The sequence below is a fragment of the Lipotes vexillifer genome, unplaced genomic scaffold (assembly GCF_000442215.2).
Source record: "Lipotes vexillifer unplaced genomic scaffold, Lipotes_vexillifer_v1.1 scaffold1272, whole genome shotgun sequence".
In the NCBI taxonomy this organism is placed as follows: domain Eukaryota; kingdom Metazoa; phylum Chordata; class Mammalia; order Artiodactyla; family Lipotidae; genus Lipotes; species Lipotes vexillifer.
The window spans coordinates 943,001-954,187 of record NW_006779909.1 but is presented as its reverse complement, the minus strand read 5'-3'; the positions used below and the strand labels follow the sequence as shown (position 1 = coordinate 954,187).

The 11,187-nt window shown below is 46.4% G+C and overlaps 1 protein-coding gene across 1 annotated transcript in view; it reads left to right on the top strand.

Moving 5' to 3' along the window:
- Nucleotides 1-226: 226 nt before the first annotated feature.
- Nucleotides 227-11,187, top strand: part of APBB2 (amyloid beta precursor protein binding family B member 2) — a 384,765-nt gene continuing 373,804 nt past the window's right edge. The window contains exon 1 of the mRNA XM_007453039.1: nt 227-309. The gene's annotated coding sequence lies outside the window, so the exon portion shown is untranslated. The remainder of the gene's footprint in view (nt 310-11,187) is intronic.

Genomic DNA, 11,187 nt, shown 5'->3' with positions numbered 1-11,187 from the left:
CCCCCCCCTCCTTCCAGGCCCCCGCCCCCGGCCCCGCCTTTTTCGGGATCCGCCCCCGCCCGGTTGGGCCCCTCCAGCCTCTCCGCGCAGCCGCCGCCAAAGCCCGGAGAAGTGGAATCTCGCCGGCGCCGCTCTCTGAGCGGGACTCGTGGAGCGGCACTGGGCATGCTCAGTGGCCGAAGCCAGTCCTGGTCTCAAGTAGGAAGCTCGTGCGCTGTACCCGCAGCTGATCCTGGCGCTCCTGGCAGGGCGAGACTGGAGCAGAGCTGCCGGGCGCCGGAGCCGGGGCGAGCGCCGCGCGAACCGCCGGTGAGCCCCGCTTTCTTCCTTGCTTTTGCTCTCGACCCCGGGGCGGACCGGGAGTACTGGTGAGAGACCCGGGCAGCGGCAGCAGCTTGCCGCGAGTGGCTGCGCGTAGCCGGGGCGGCTGCTCCTCTCCTCCCGGCCCCGAGGGCTGCGCGGCCACTGCCGCTCGCCCAGCCGCAGCCACAGCTGCAGCAGCTGGCACCGCATCTGCAGCGGGCGTCTGCTGCGGAGTCCCGTGCGCCCTGCGCCCGCGCCGCAGGGCTGGGTGGCACGGCGCCCGCGGGCTCACTCCTTGACTCCATCCCTCTGGCTTCTCGGCTCCCTCTTTCCATCGGCAGCCGGGGCTTTGCAGGGCCTGGGGCGGGGGAGACAGGGTTGGAGGGGGTGCGCTGGGTGGGGGCTGCGGAGGGGAAAAGTGAGGGTGGGCGCCGGCGGGGAAGAGCGCACACCCCCTTGCCCTGGCACCGGCCTCCGCTGTGCGGCTGGTCTCTCCCCGTGCGGCAGCGCGCTCCTGCCGGGGAGTTGAAGACCGAGCTGGCTTATTGGGGATTTAAAGGGGGAAAAGTTCATTTCCCCCTCGGAGGCAGGGAGCGTTTTAACTAGAAAATGGCTGTGCGAAGGGGACCGAATCAGGGAAGCTGGTCCTGAAATCCCCTCTGCTGCCCGCCGGGAGGAATGGAGGGTTGAACGCTAGAAATGACATTTGTGCGATGAAAAAGATTGCTGGACGGAGGGAGGGGTGCGGAGTCCCATAGAAACAATGAAAGGTGATCTTGATGTCGGCGGAGAGGTCTACTGAGGGGTCAGGGGCCAAGGGCCGAAGGAGCGTGGGACCTGGATTAAAAAAAATCATACGTTGAAGAAATCAGATTTAGAGTTGTAGCCGTTTTGTAGTCAAGTTCAGCGCTGTTTAGAGCCATGACTGTCCCAGACGGTTTTGTATGGATTGAGTGGTTGGGGAGGACCAACACTGAGAGGAGAATAAGGTCAGTGTCGGAAGCTCAGACAAGATTGGGCGCAGGTTTTTTAGAAGTCCCTCAGTCACTGGCTTTACATTGCGCCTGATGACTTAGGTAAAATACTTAAAGGATTGTCATAAAATGATGCCAGCAGTGGTGTTTGAATTCCAAGAAATGAAGAAACTTTGTGAGGTTGGCATTGGTTTGTCATTTGTTTTAATATTTCACCGATTTAAAAAGCAAACAGTGGCATCCTGATCCGTTATTCTGGATTTGGTTCCCTTAAATCTTTGGTTTATTTTTCTTGTCATGGATTTATACTTCAAATCTTGTCTTTAAATGGCCATGATAATTAAGAATATCTGAATTCGGGTAGATGGCCTTTCAGGAAGGGGGATTTCTTTATGAAGCCGCTTTGTTGTGTTTTCAGTTTGTAGCTTGAAAGCAGTTATTTGTTCAACAGTTGTTTATCGTAACTTGCACAGCCCTAGAAAGGGCACTGTTTTGAAAGGATGACATTTGTCAGGAGGATAAGGAACGTCCACGCTGGGGGAAATGCTGAGAGAACACAGGTGGCAGTAGAGTACGATGGTCCGGTAGTCAGAACACCTGGGGAAAACAGATGCAAGGTTTCTATAGCTGTCCTTTGGTCATCGGCTTACTATATGACCTCGAAAAATCACTCAGGGTCTTCCTAGGCTGGGCTTGGTCTAGATATTTGCTCAGGGCCTTGGGCCTCTCACTGCTGTGACCTCTCCTGTTGCAGAGCACACAGGCTCTGGACGCACAGGCTCAGTAATTAATACTGAAAGGCTTGCCATTGTACTAGAACAGTGTTACGTTGATTACCCTCATTTCCGGATATCTAAATTTGTCTTTTAAGAGAAATGGAATGTTGTCTCTCTATACCTTCTTCAGTTACGCTTTTAAAATATTCAGTACCCTGATGATATAACCCCTGAAATTTTCCAGGGGCACAGGACAGACTTTTAGTAAAGTATTGTAAGAAGATATTACTACTTATGTGGGTGATGGTTTTTTTTCCTATCCCAAGTTAAGGAAAATAGCATTTGTTCATTATTTACTATGTGTCAAGTCTGATATTGAACTTCTTACATATCTTAAGTGTCAGCATCTTTGACATAAATGTCAGCTTCCCAAGAAAGTCCCTCTGAGGAGGTGGACAGTCCTTTGCTTGTACAGCAATAGAACTTCAAAGTTTTATTTTATATGAGACTATCTTCAACTGTTTTCATTATTATTCAGTAAGCATTCTCTTGTATAACATATTTGTTATTTAGAATTGGACTTGATTGGAACAGCGTGTCTTCAAAATGATTTGAATGTTTTTAAGAAGCCTCCATCCAGGTTTAAAAACTGTTTTATGTTCATTTATTTTCAACAATGTTGTACTACCAACAAATAAGTGTAAGGAAGATAAGCCCAGATTACCCATTTTAATTTTATGTGTTATTAGTGCATATTCTGCATGTTGATATGTGTTGATGGCATTTCTTTCGGTTGAAATAGTTTGTCAAAGGCAGAGTGACAGATTCTCCATAATAAAGGGTCTGGTGGGATTTGACCCTGGGCCAGGGTCGTCCACTACTTAAATTTACTGTGTGACCTTGGGAAAGTCAGTTCACTTCTTTGGATCTCAGTTTTCCCATATGTAAAATGAGAGCGTAACAGTAGAAAGCACCCTCTGGGTGTCTGTTGGGCCTTCATGTCCCAGTCCAGGGGCCTGTGATGCATCCATTTGGAAAGGGGGACTATAGATAAAACCTTAGATGAAGCCGATTTTGTTTCACTAAGTCTGGCCTGTCCTGCTTTGTGGAATGCCCTTCCTTTATTTTGGCCAATTCCTACCTCCCTTCTGGTTTTTATTTGTCAAAGGATGGCTGTCATATCATTAACTCTTTGTGGCGCTGCCAGGTTTAGGCAGGAGATAAGGTAATGATTAGATTTGGGTAGAGCGCCGTAGATATTTGAAACTGTTTTACAGCATCTTCTGAGACACTCTGCTCTTGGGCATGCAGGTAATCCAAGGAATAAGTCTCCTCTGCGGCTGTAGAGGAGGCTGCCCTGTACCTTGGTTGCCGGGGCCTACCCATGTGAAATTTGGACAAACTTTTCCCATGTCCCTGTCCTGTGGATTCAGCTGTTGATCAGAATTGCCGCCCTTGGTCTCTGGAATAAAATTATCATTATCAGTTCATGTTAGCACCATCGCTGTATTGAGCAGGTGCTGTATTGATCTGCTGCCGTAGTAGCAGGAGTGATGGCTGTCGGAATGCAGCTACGTGAACTTTTCTTTTGGAAAGCCATGATGATGGGGCAGAGAGCAAAGGAAACCTGGTGTTTGTAGTGTACTTTGCTTTTAAGATGGTCACAAAACTCAGCCTCATTAACGTTTAAGTGAGGCAGGTGAAGAGAAGCCAGAGTTGTCAACGTTTAAATAAGTGATAATAAATAGTAAGTCTAGAGCTTCTGATCATAACTAGGCTCCAGTGTTGCTGGGCCTGTGGTAGGAGTGGGGCAGTAACTGCGAACACCAGGTGAGAGCTGGAAGAGAGGAAGGACATGGAGGCTAGAAAGTCAAGTCATCACAACTTGGCAAGAAGTAAGAAGCCTTGATCGGTTTAAAGGTATCAGAGGCCATTGGGTGTAGAGTTACAGGAGACATTCCCTCTGTACATAACCTTATTTCCATAATATTTGGATCCTACCTAGTCTTCTAAGCATTGAATAAATGCTAGGGCAGGCATTACTTTTACAAGCAGGAAAAAAGTCACAATGTATCACTTATTGGTGTATAAACTGTGCAGATTCATATGGACAGCTATGGAAAGAGAACATACGAAAAATAAATGGTATGGAATTATGGATTGAGGTTTTCTTTTATTGTTTGTGAATGATTTGGTCATTGTAAATAAAGCGAACCATTCTATCCTTTGCCTCTTGTGCAAAATTTTGTCTGCTAGGTGATAACTGAGGTTTTTGCAGTGTAACTCTCCTGGAAAGTATGCTTCAGGAATGCTTGGAGTAGGAGGCAGAGTGGTTTGTTTTGATTTTTACCTTTCAAGTTGACTAAAACGACTGCACTTTTGGAACTGAGCTAGGAGAAGTGTGTGCTTTGGAGGACAAGGTTGGGGAGAACTTGCAGAGCTCCAGAGAGTGAAGGGAATTGCTGTTGTTGAAGAAGGAAGACTTGGCATTACCGGTGGTATGGAATGCAGCGTTTCCCAAATCGCTGCCCTGTAAATCAGAGCTTAGTTTCTACACAATATGAAGGTAACTGAGTGTCTACTATGTGCACGTCACAATGCTAGGGCTGTTGTCTGTTGGTGAGGTTTCCACTCTCCTTATCCAAGTGATGATGATGGCAGTGTAGTGAATATTTCATAAGTGTGTTCAAATTAGACGTGTCCTTTTCTCTGAGATTATATCATTCGGATATGGGGTAAGATTTCTTTTACAAATTGATGGGAATATTTTTATTTGGCAGCTTAATGGTCCATGAAATTGATAAGTCTGGGAATCTGGGCCTGAGATGTAGAGAGCTCTGCCCTCAGGATCAAGTTGAATAGTGGAGGCCAGGCCAAACTGGAGCTTCTGGGTGGGCTGATGGCGCCTCCAGGCCTTCCAGGAATGTGGAGTCATTGGTACAGACCCAAGGTCCTAGGAGCTGAGAAGAAGCTAATTTTGAAAGTGCTCTGGGAACCAGTGAGTATTTTTGAATTATAGCCCAAGGATGACAAGGAAAATGCCAAGATGAAAGATGAGGTTCTGAGAGAGCAGAAAGGACAAGGGATTGAAATGTGAATTTTAGCAAGCTGGGCTGCAAAATGACACATCTTGGTTTTTGTTTCTTTGCATACAGGCCTCTTTTTGCCCAAACAGCATGCTTTAGCAATTCAGGATTGGTGATTCTAGGAAATGCTGATGGAGTTACAGCCATAGAACCGGGAGTTGTGTTGTAGCCGGCTTGGTTTGGATCTCTGCAGTGCCATGCCCTCCAGGGTGAGCCTTGATAAGTCGCTAGAGGAAGTTTAAGAATAATTTGCTCATGGAATTGGTATTATTCACCTTTAGTTTGAGTTGCTGTTAGTGGGTGGGAGGAGAGGAAAAAAAAATCCAAATTATTTTTGAGTTTTAAATAGTAGGTTAAGAAAATAGGTAATGTATTTTCAGATAATACTTTAAAAATCTGTGCTTAGTAATGTCTGGATCTTACTGGTTGTAATAATAATATATTATTAATATTGTGGATCTCTGTGCAAAGAGCTTTATAGCTGTTACCCTATTTAATTTTTACAAAATACTGTAGTGCGATTCCTATTTTAGAGATAAGGAAACTGAGGTCCTTTTCACTAAAGACTACACAGTGAACAGTGATGCTTGCCTTGGAACTGTAGCCAACACAGAGGAGTCTATGGGTTGCTGAGGAACTGCCAGCGTGAAGAAATAACATTTATTAACTAAGGGCCACCTCTGCCTGATGCTATACGGGAAACATTTCACTTTGTCTTCTGGGGTACCCTCTTCTTTTTTCCCTTTTTATAGGTGAGGAAACTCTGGTTCAGAAACATTAAAGTACTCACCCAGGCCCTAAACAAAGCCTGCATTATTATTTCCACCACAACATGAAACTTTCCTAGGTTCAGCCTTGGGGAGGAGGTGAAAATTTCTCCTTTTGTCCATTTTCAAAATCTCGTTAACCTAAATCTGCATGCTTAGTGGTGGAGCTGTTGCCTCCAGATTATGGCCCCCATGTGCATTTCTTTCGTCTGAACACAAATTGAATAGTTGGAAAATCCAAATATAATTTCTAACTATGTCTGAAACTAAGGGTTGCTGTGTTGAAACTCTCTGGGCAGATTCCAGTCTAGGATATTTCTATTGTGAATACAATACACCAGAATCTGATTAGTTGTCACATGCCAATCATGAGGCAGTGTTGGGGTGACAGAGGCCTTTGATGACTTCAGAAAGTTGATGTGAGGATTTCCTCTCCCGCAGCCCTGAGGTTCACTTGAGACTTCTGGCTGCTAGAGAGAGGATGGTGGGTACCCCTTTCTGGGAGCATCAAACTCCTGCTTGATGGCTTTGTTCTTACCTTCTGATCTTCATTTGGTTTCCCAAATAGACCTTTGTCCTGGGCAATAGAGTCAGCCAGCAGACCTGCCACATTGAGTGTCTTGATTTGCTGGGCAGTACTCTGTATCAGTGGAAGTTATGAATAAATAGAATTTCCTTACGAGTTAGGTTTCTTGAGTTGATCCATTCTTGAGTGAACAAATACAACTAAATTTCTGAGTAGAACTGAGGCATGGTCTGGACTCACAGTGATCTCAGAGGGGCGTAGATACTTCGGGAAACACTGATTCAACGTTGCATTCTGAGCAGAGCCTCTTATCCTCCCCGATAACCAAGTTTTTTTTCTTTTTATACCTTTTCCAGATCACTAGTGCAGACAGACATGCATTCATTTGGGTACACTCAGAAACTTCGGCTTCATTTGTCCATGCCTTTGTTTAGCAAATGTTTATTGAACACATACTTGGTGCCAGGTACAGTGGGAAGTTCAGGAAGACAGAAGGGAATGTACCAGAGTGTCAATATAAGGTGCTTCAGTAGAGGCATGTGTGTGAGGCTCTGAGGGAAGGGAGAGTAGGGAGGCCTTACAGGCCTCATAGGAGCCGTGGCAAAGGACTGTGGCAGAACCCGCTACAGAAAACCCTTCAGCTGTCTCCTTTTCCGTTTTTCTTTGGCTTAGTGGAAGTGTTGTAGCCTGCTTCTTCTATCCAACACCTAGGATTTGCCACTGCTTCTATAAAGGACCTAGAGATGTGGCCTTTCAAATCTCTGTAGCTGTGGTTCTCAGAGGGGGCAGTTTTGCTCTCTGGGGAGCATTTGGCAGTACTCCCTGGAAGCATTTTTCATTGTCATGATTATGGAAGAAGAGCTGCTGGCATCAAGTGCGTGGAGGCCAAGGATGCTGCTAAATATCTTGCGGTGTGTGCACAGGACAGCCCTATGGGGAGGCAGTTGAAATTTGGTGGTTACCAGCCAGACTTTTAGGATTCCAGTACTGCTCTGCAATTTCATAGCCGTGTGATCTCGTACACCACAGTTACACTTGGACAACAGAATTACACAGTGCCTCAGTTTCCTCATAGTGTGGTAGTTATGAGGATTTTGTGAGGTAAGGTATGATAAGGGCTTATGACAGTACTTGGGGGAGTTCCCTGGTGGTCTAGTGGTTAGGATTTCGGTGCTTTCACTGCTGTGGCCCAGATTCAATCCCTGGTCGGGCTAAGCCGTGCGCTGAGGCCCAAAACAAACAACAGAAAAACCCCAAACAAACAAACAAACAAACAAACAATACTTGGCATAAAGTAAGACCTTAACAGCTATTATTCTTTTTAGTTTTAAGCAAAAACTTTAACTTTTGTCTCCGAAGAGCTTGAGTTTGGAGAATCCGGGACAGCTGAGCTTATGGCACCGCCTCTCAGTATGCTTTGGGGTAAGAATTGACCATTGTTTTTGTTTCTCTTGTTCCTTTTTGTCCATGGGTTTTATTTTCCACTGTTACCACCTCTTGATTCTAGGACTTTCCTTTGCCTTTCATCCATTTTTTTCCCCCAGGGACCCAAATTTATGCCTTTAATGAACCTTCCCCCTAGAGGGCTGAGAGACGTATTTATGATTTTCCTTAGCTCTGTCTATTTTGGGAACGGTGAGAAAACGGGAGGAAGGTCAAGGGAGATGTTGCATTACTTCCTGATTGTCACAGCTCCCTTCTGTATAAAATTCCATGCAGGATTGAGAGGCAGGTGGTACCGTCTGCTTAGTAACTCTTCCCTCTACGCCCACCAGCTCCACCCCCAAGTTAGGTGCCTGCTATTTCCAAAATATCCTGTAATTGGGTCACAGCATTATCTGCCTGCTGGAAATCATTTCTAAAAATCAAAGTAAAGACTCAGTCTGTCTCAGAGGGATTTGAAACGTCTCTGTCCTCTACCTCTGGGCTTTGCACAGTTGTTGTGAAAACGAAAGAAAGCAGACTTGTTATCTCGATTAGGTGGCAGTCTCTCTGTGGCCTAGAGCTGTGTCATATTTTCACTTGCACATGCGCTCAAACCATGGTCCCTTCTGACTTTCAGCTGGAAGGTGAGCTTGTGGACTCCACACAACAGATCAAATTTACTGTTGAATTTTTATAACGTGATTGACTTGTAAAGGTTTTCATTCAGTGTTTTGAATGGTATCAACAGACTAGAGAAAAATTAAGTTCAGTTGATATAGGTTTCTAATTTCCTTCCCCATGACACTGTCCTCTCTCCCCTGAATGAGAGCAGTGGCCTCTCAGTGGCCTCTCGGCTTGTCCAGCTCCATTCAATCAGTTTGGCTTTCCAAGTGCTGGGCGCCGTTCCAAACGATGCACATGGAAACTGACTGGGACGGCCACTGCCTCTGACAGCTAAAGAACTAGCTACGGTAAAATGCGATGTGTGCTTCCCAGATCAGCATCTGCTCTGCTTGGGTGTGGGGTGTGTGTCAGGCAAGCTTCCCAGGAGAAGGGATGCTCCATCTATCCCACCGCACTCCAGGTCCCTCCGTCTCTGCTGCTGTGTAAGGCGCCCCTGACTCCCAGCTCCAAAGCGTGCCTCCACTTCCTTCCCACCGCTCTTGCCTCTCACCTAGGAGTCTGCAGCTCCTTCTCCAGGGCGTCTCCTTGTTCTCAACAGGGTCTCCGAGGTCATCTCTTGAGATCTGCAGGCCTGGGCACGCCCACCCGACCCGCAGGGGCTCCTCTCCGCCCTCAGGAGGAAGCCCAGCTCCTTGGCACCACATCTGAGCCCCTCATGGCCTGCTTGCTCTGCATCTCGTGCTCTGAGCTCAGGCCTCACGGTATTTACAACACGACAGTTTTCTCTGGCCTTTTGTCCTATTCCCATCGCCTGCAACCATCCCTGGCGTCTGTGTGCTCTTTATCTGCTTGACTTTCGTTCCTCCTTTCAGGAAGTAGCTTAATCATCATCCCCCTCAGTGTGCGGTGGAGTGACCTGAGGGCTCGTTAAAACACGCACGCCGGCCCCACCCCAGGGCTTCTGATCCCATAGGCCTGTGGTGTCTGTAGCCTGATGGAAGCTTGCACTTTAATGATTTCCCAGGAGATGCTGATTCTGCTCGTCTGGGGACTGCACTTGGAACACGGTCACCCAGGACAGGGTGACTGGTTCTTCTCGCTCCCATGGTGAGCTCCCTCACACCTGCTTACCTCCCACCTTCGTTAGCGTGCAGAATTGTAACCATTTACTTCCCAGGCTCCTTTTCTAGTCCGTAAGCCCTGGAGGGACGGCACTGTGGCTTCTTCATCTTTGTGCTCCCAGTGTTTTGGAAGGTCCTGGCTGCTTGATTAACATTTGTCAAAGTGAGGATGTGAATGAACAAGAATGTTATCGTTGGGGGCTTTGATAAACATGCCCCGGGACATTTTCAGCAGCTAGTTTTCCTGAGAGTTTATCCCCAGATATGGTGGTATAGGCTTATAGTATGATGTTAATGGGGTTGGTATGAGTTAACATAAGAGCCGATAAACTTTATGGTTTTTATGTCCAGATTCTAGAGAAGTCTAGGGGAGGGGCTACCTTTAAACCTATTATTGTTTCTGGAATGAATCAAAAATACATCGTTTTTTTATAGTGGCTCAGGATGAAAATATGTGTTCACAGGAAATGCAGATGTCATTTGATTTAGCCACAGCAAAAGCATGGCCCCTTTATTTGAAATAATAAATCATATTGAACTGAAATTAAGTATAACCAGATGTTTAATCATTTCTCCAAGCCAGAGGGAGGGATAGCCAGAATACTTCATTTCCTTTTTCATTCTGCAAATGTCTATTAAGCACTTACTATGTGCCAGTGGGTTCGAGGGGCATGGCGACGATTAAAACACTCTCTGCTGTCTCTGTGGGAGGGTCTGTTAAGAAATAGAGATGGGTGATGTGATGCAAAGTGCCTAGTGGGTTCCTTTAGATCAAGTGGTCCTAGTATGTGACTATTAAGCTGTGTCCCTAGTGGCAGTAAGTGATGGCCATGTCAGGATCATGGAGAGGAGCAATTTTAGGCCAGGAGAATGGTACAGAGGGCCTCACTTTAAAGCATCTCTTGGTGGCAGGGAGGATAAGTTAGGAGTTTTGGATTAACAGATACACACTACTATATATAAAACAGATAGGGCTTCCCTGGTGGCGCAGTGGTTGAGAGTCCGCCTGCCGATGCAGGGGACGTGGGCTCGTGCCGCGGAGCGGCTAGGCCCCTGAGCCATGGCCGCTGAGCCTGTGCGTCTGGAGTCTGTGCTCCGCAACGGGAGAGGCCACAGCAGTGAGAGGCCCGCGTACCGCAAACAAACAAACAAACAAAAAAACAGATAAACAACAGGGGCGTACTGTATAGCAGAGGGAACTATATTCAGTATCTTGTAATAACCTATAATGGAGAAGAATCTGAAAAAGAATACACACACACACACACACACACACACACACACACACACACACACAATTGAATCACTTTGCTGTATACCTGAAACTAGCACAGCATTGTGAATCAACTATACTTTAATAAAAAAAAAGATACTCAAGGAATACGCCGCCCCCCGCCCAAGCGAAAAAAGCTCCTTAAGGAGCCCTAATGATCTTATAGTCCTGAAAACTGGATTGATATCACATTATTATTGTGCCTGGTCATCAGTCATCCAGGCTTCTGCTCTAGGCTTGCTTCCAGGGCCTCTAAAGCAGTGTTTCTCAAAGTGATTGGAAACCTGAGTGATTGGAAATATATTGTGAATAAAGGTTTCTGCCATTAAATTCAGAAAATTGTGTATACCTACTCTCCATCAGCATATTTAA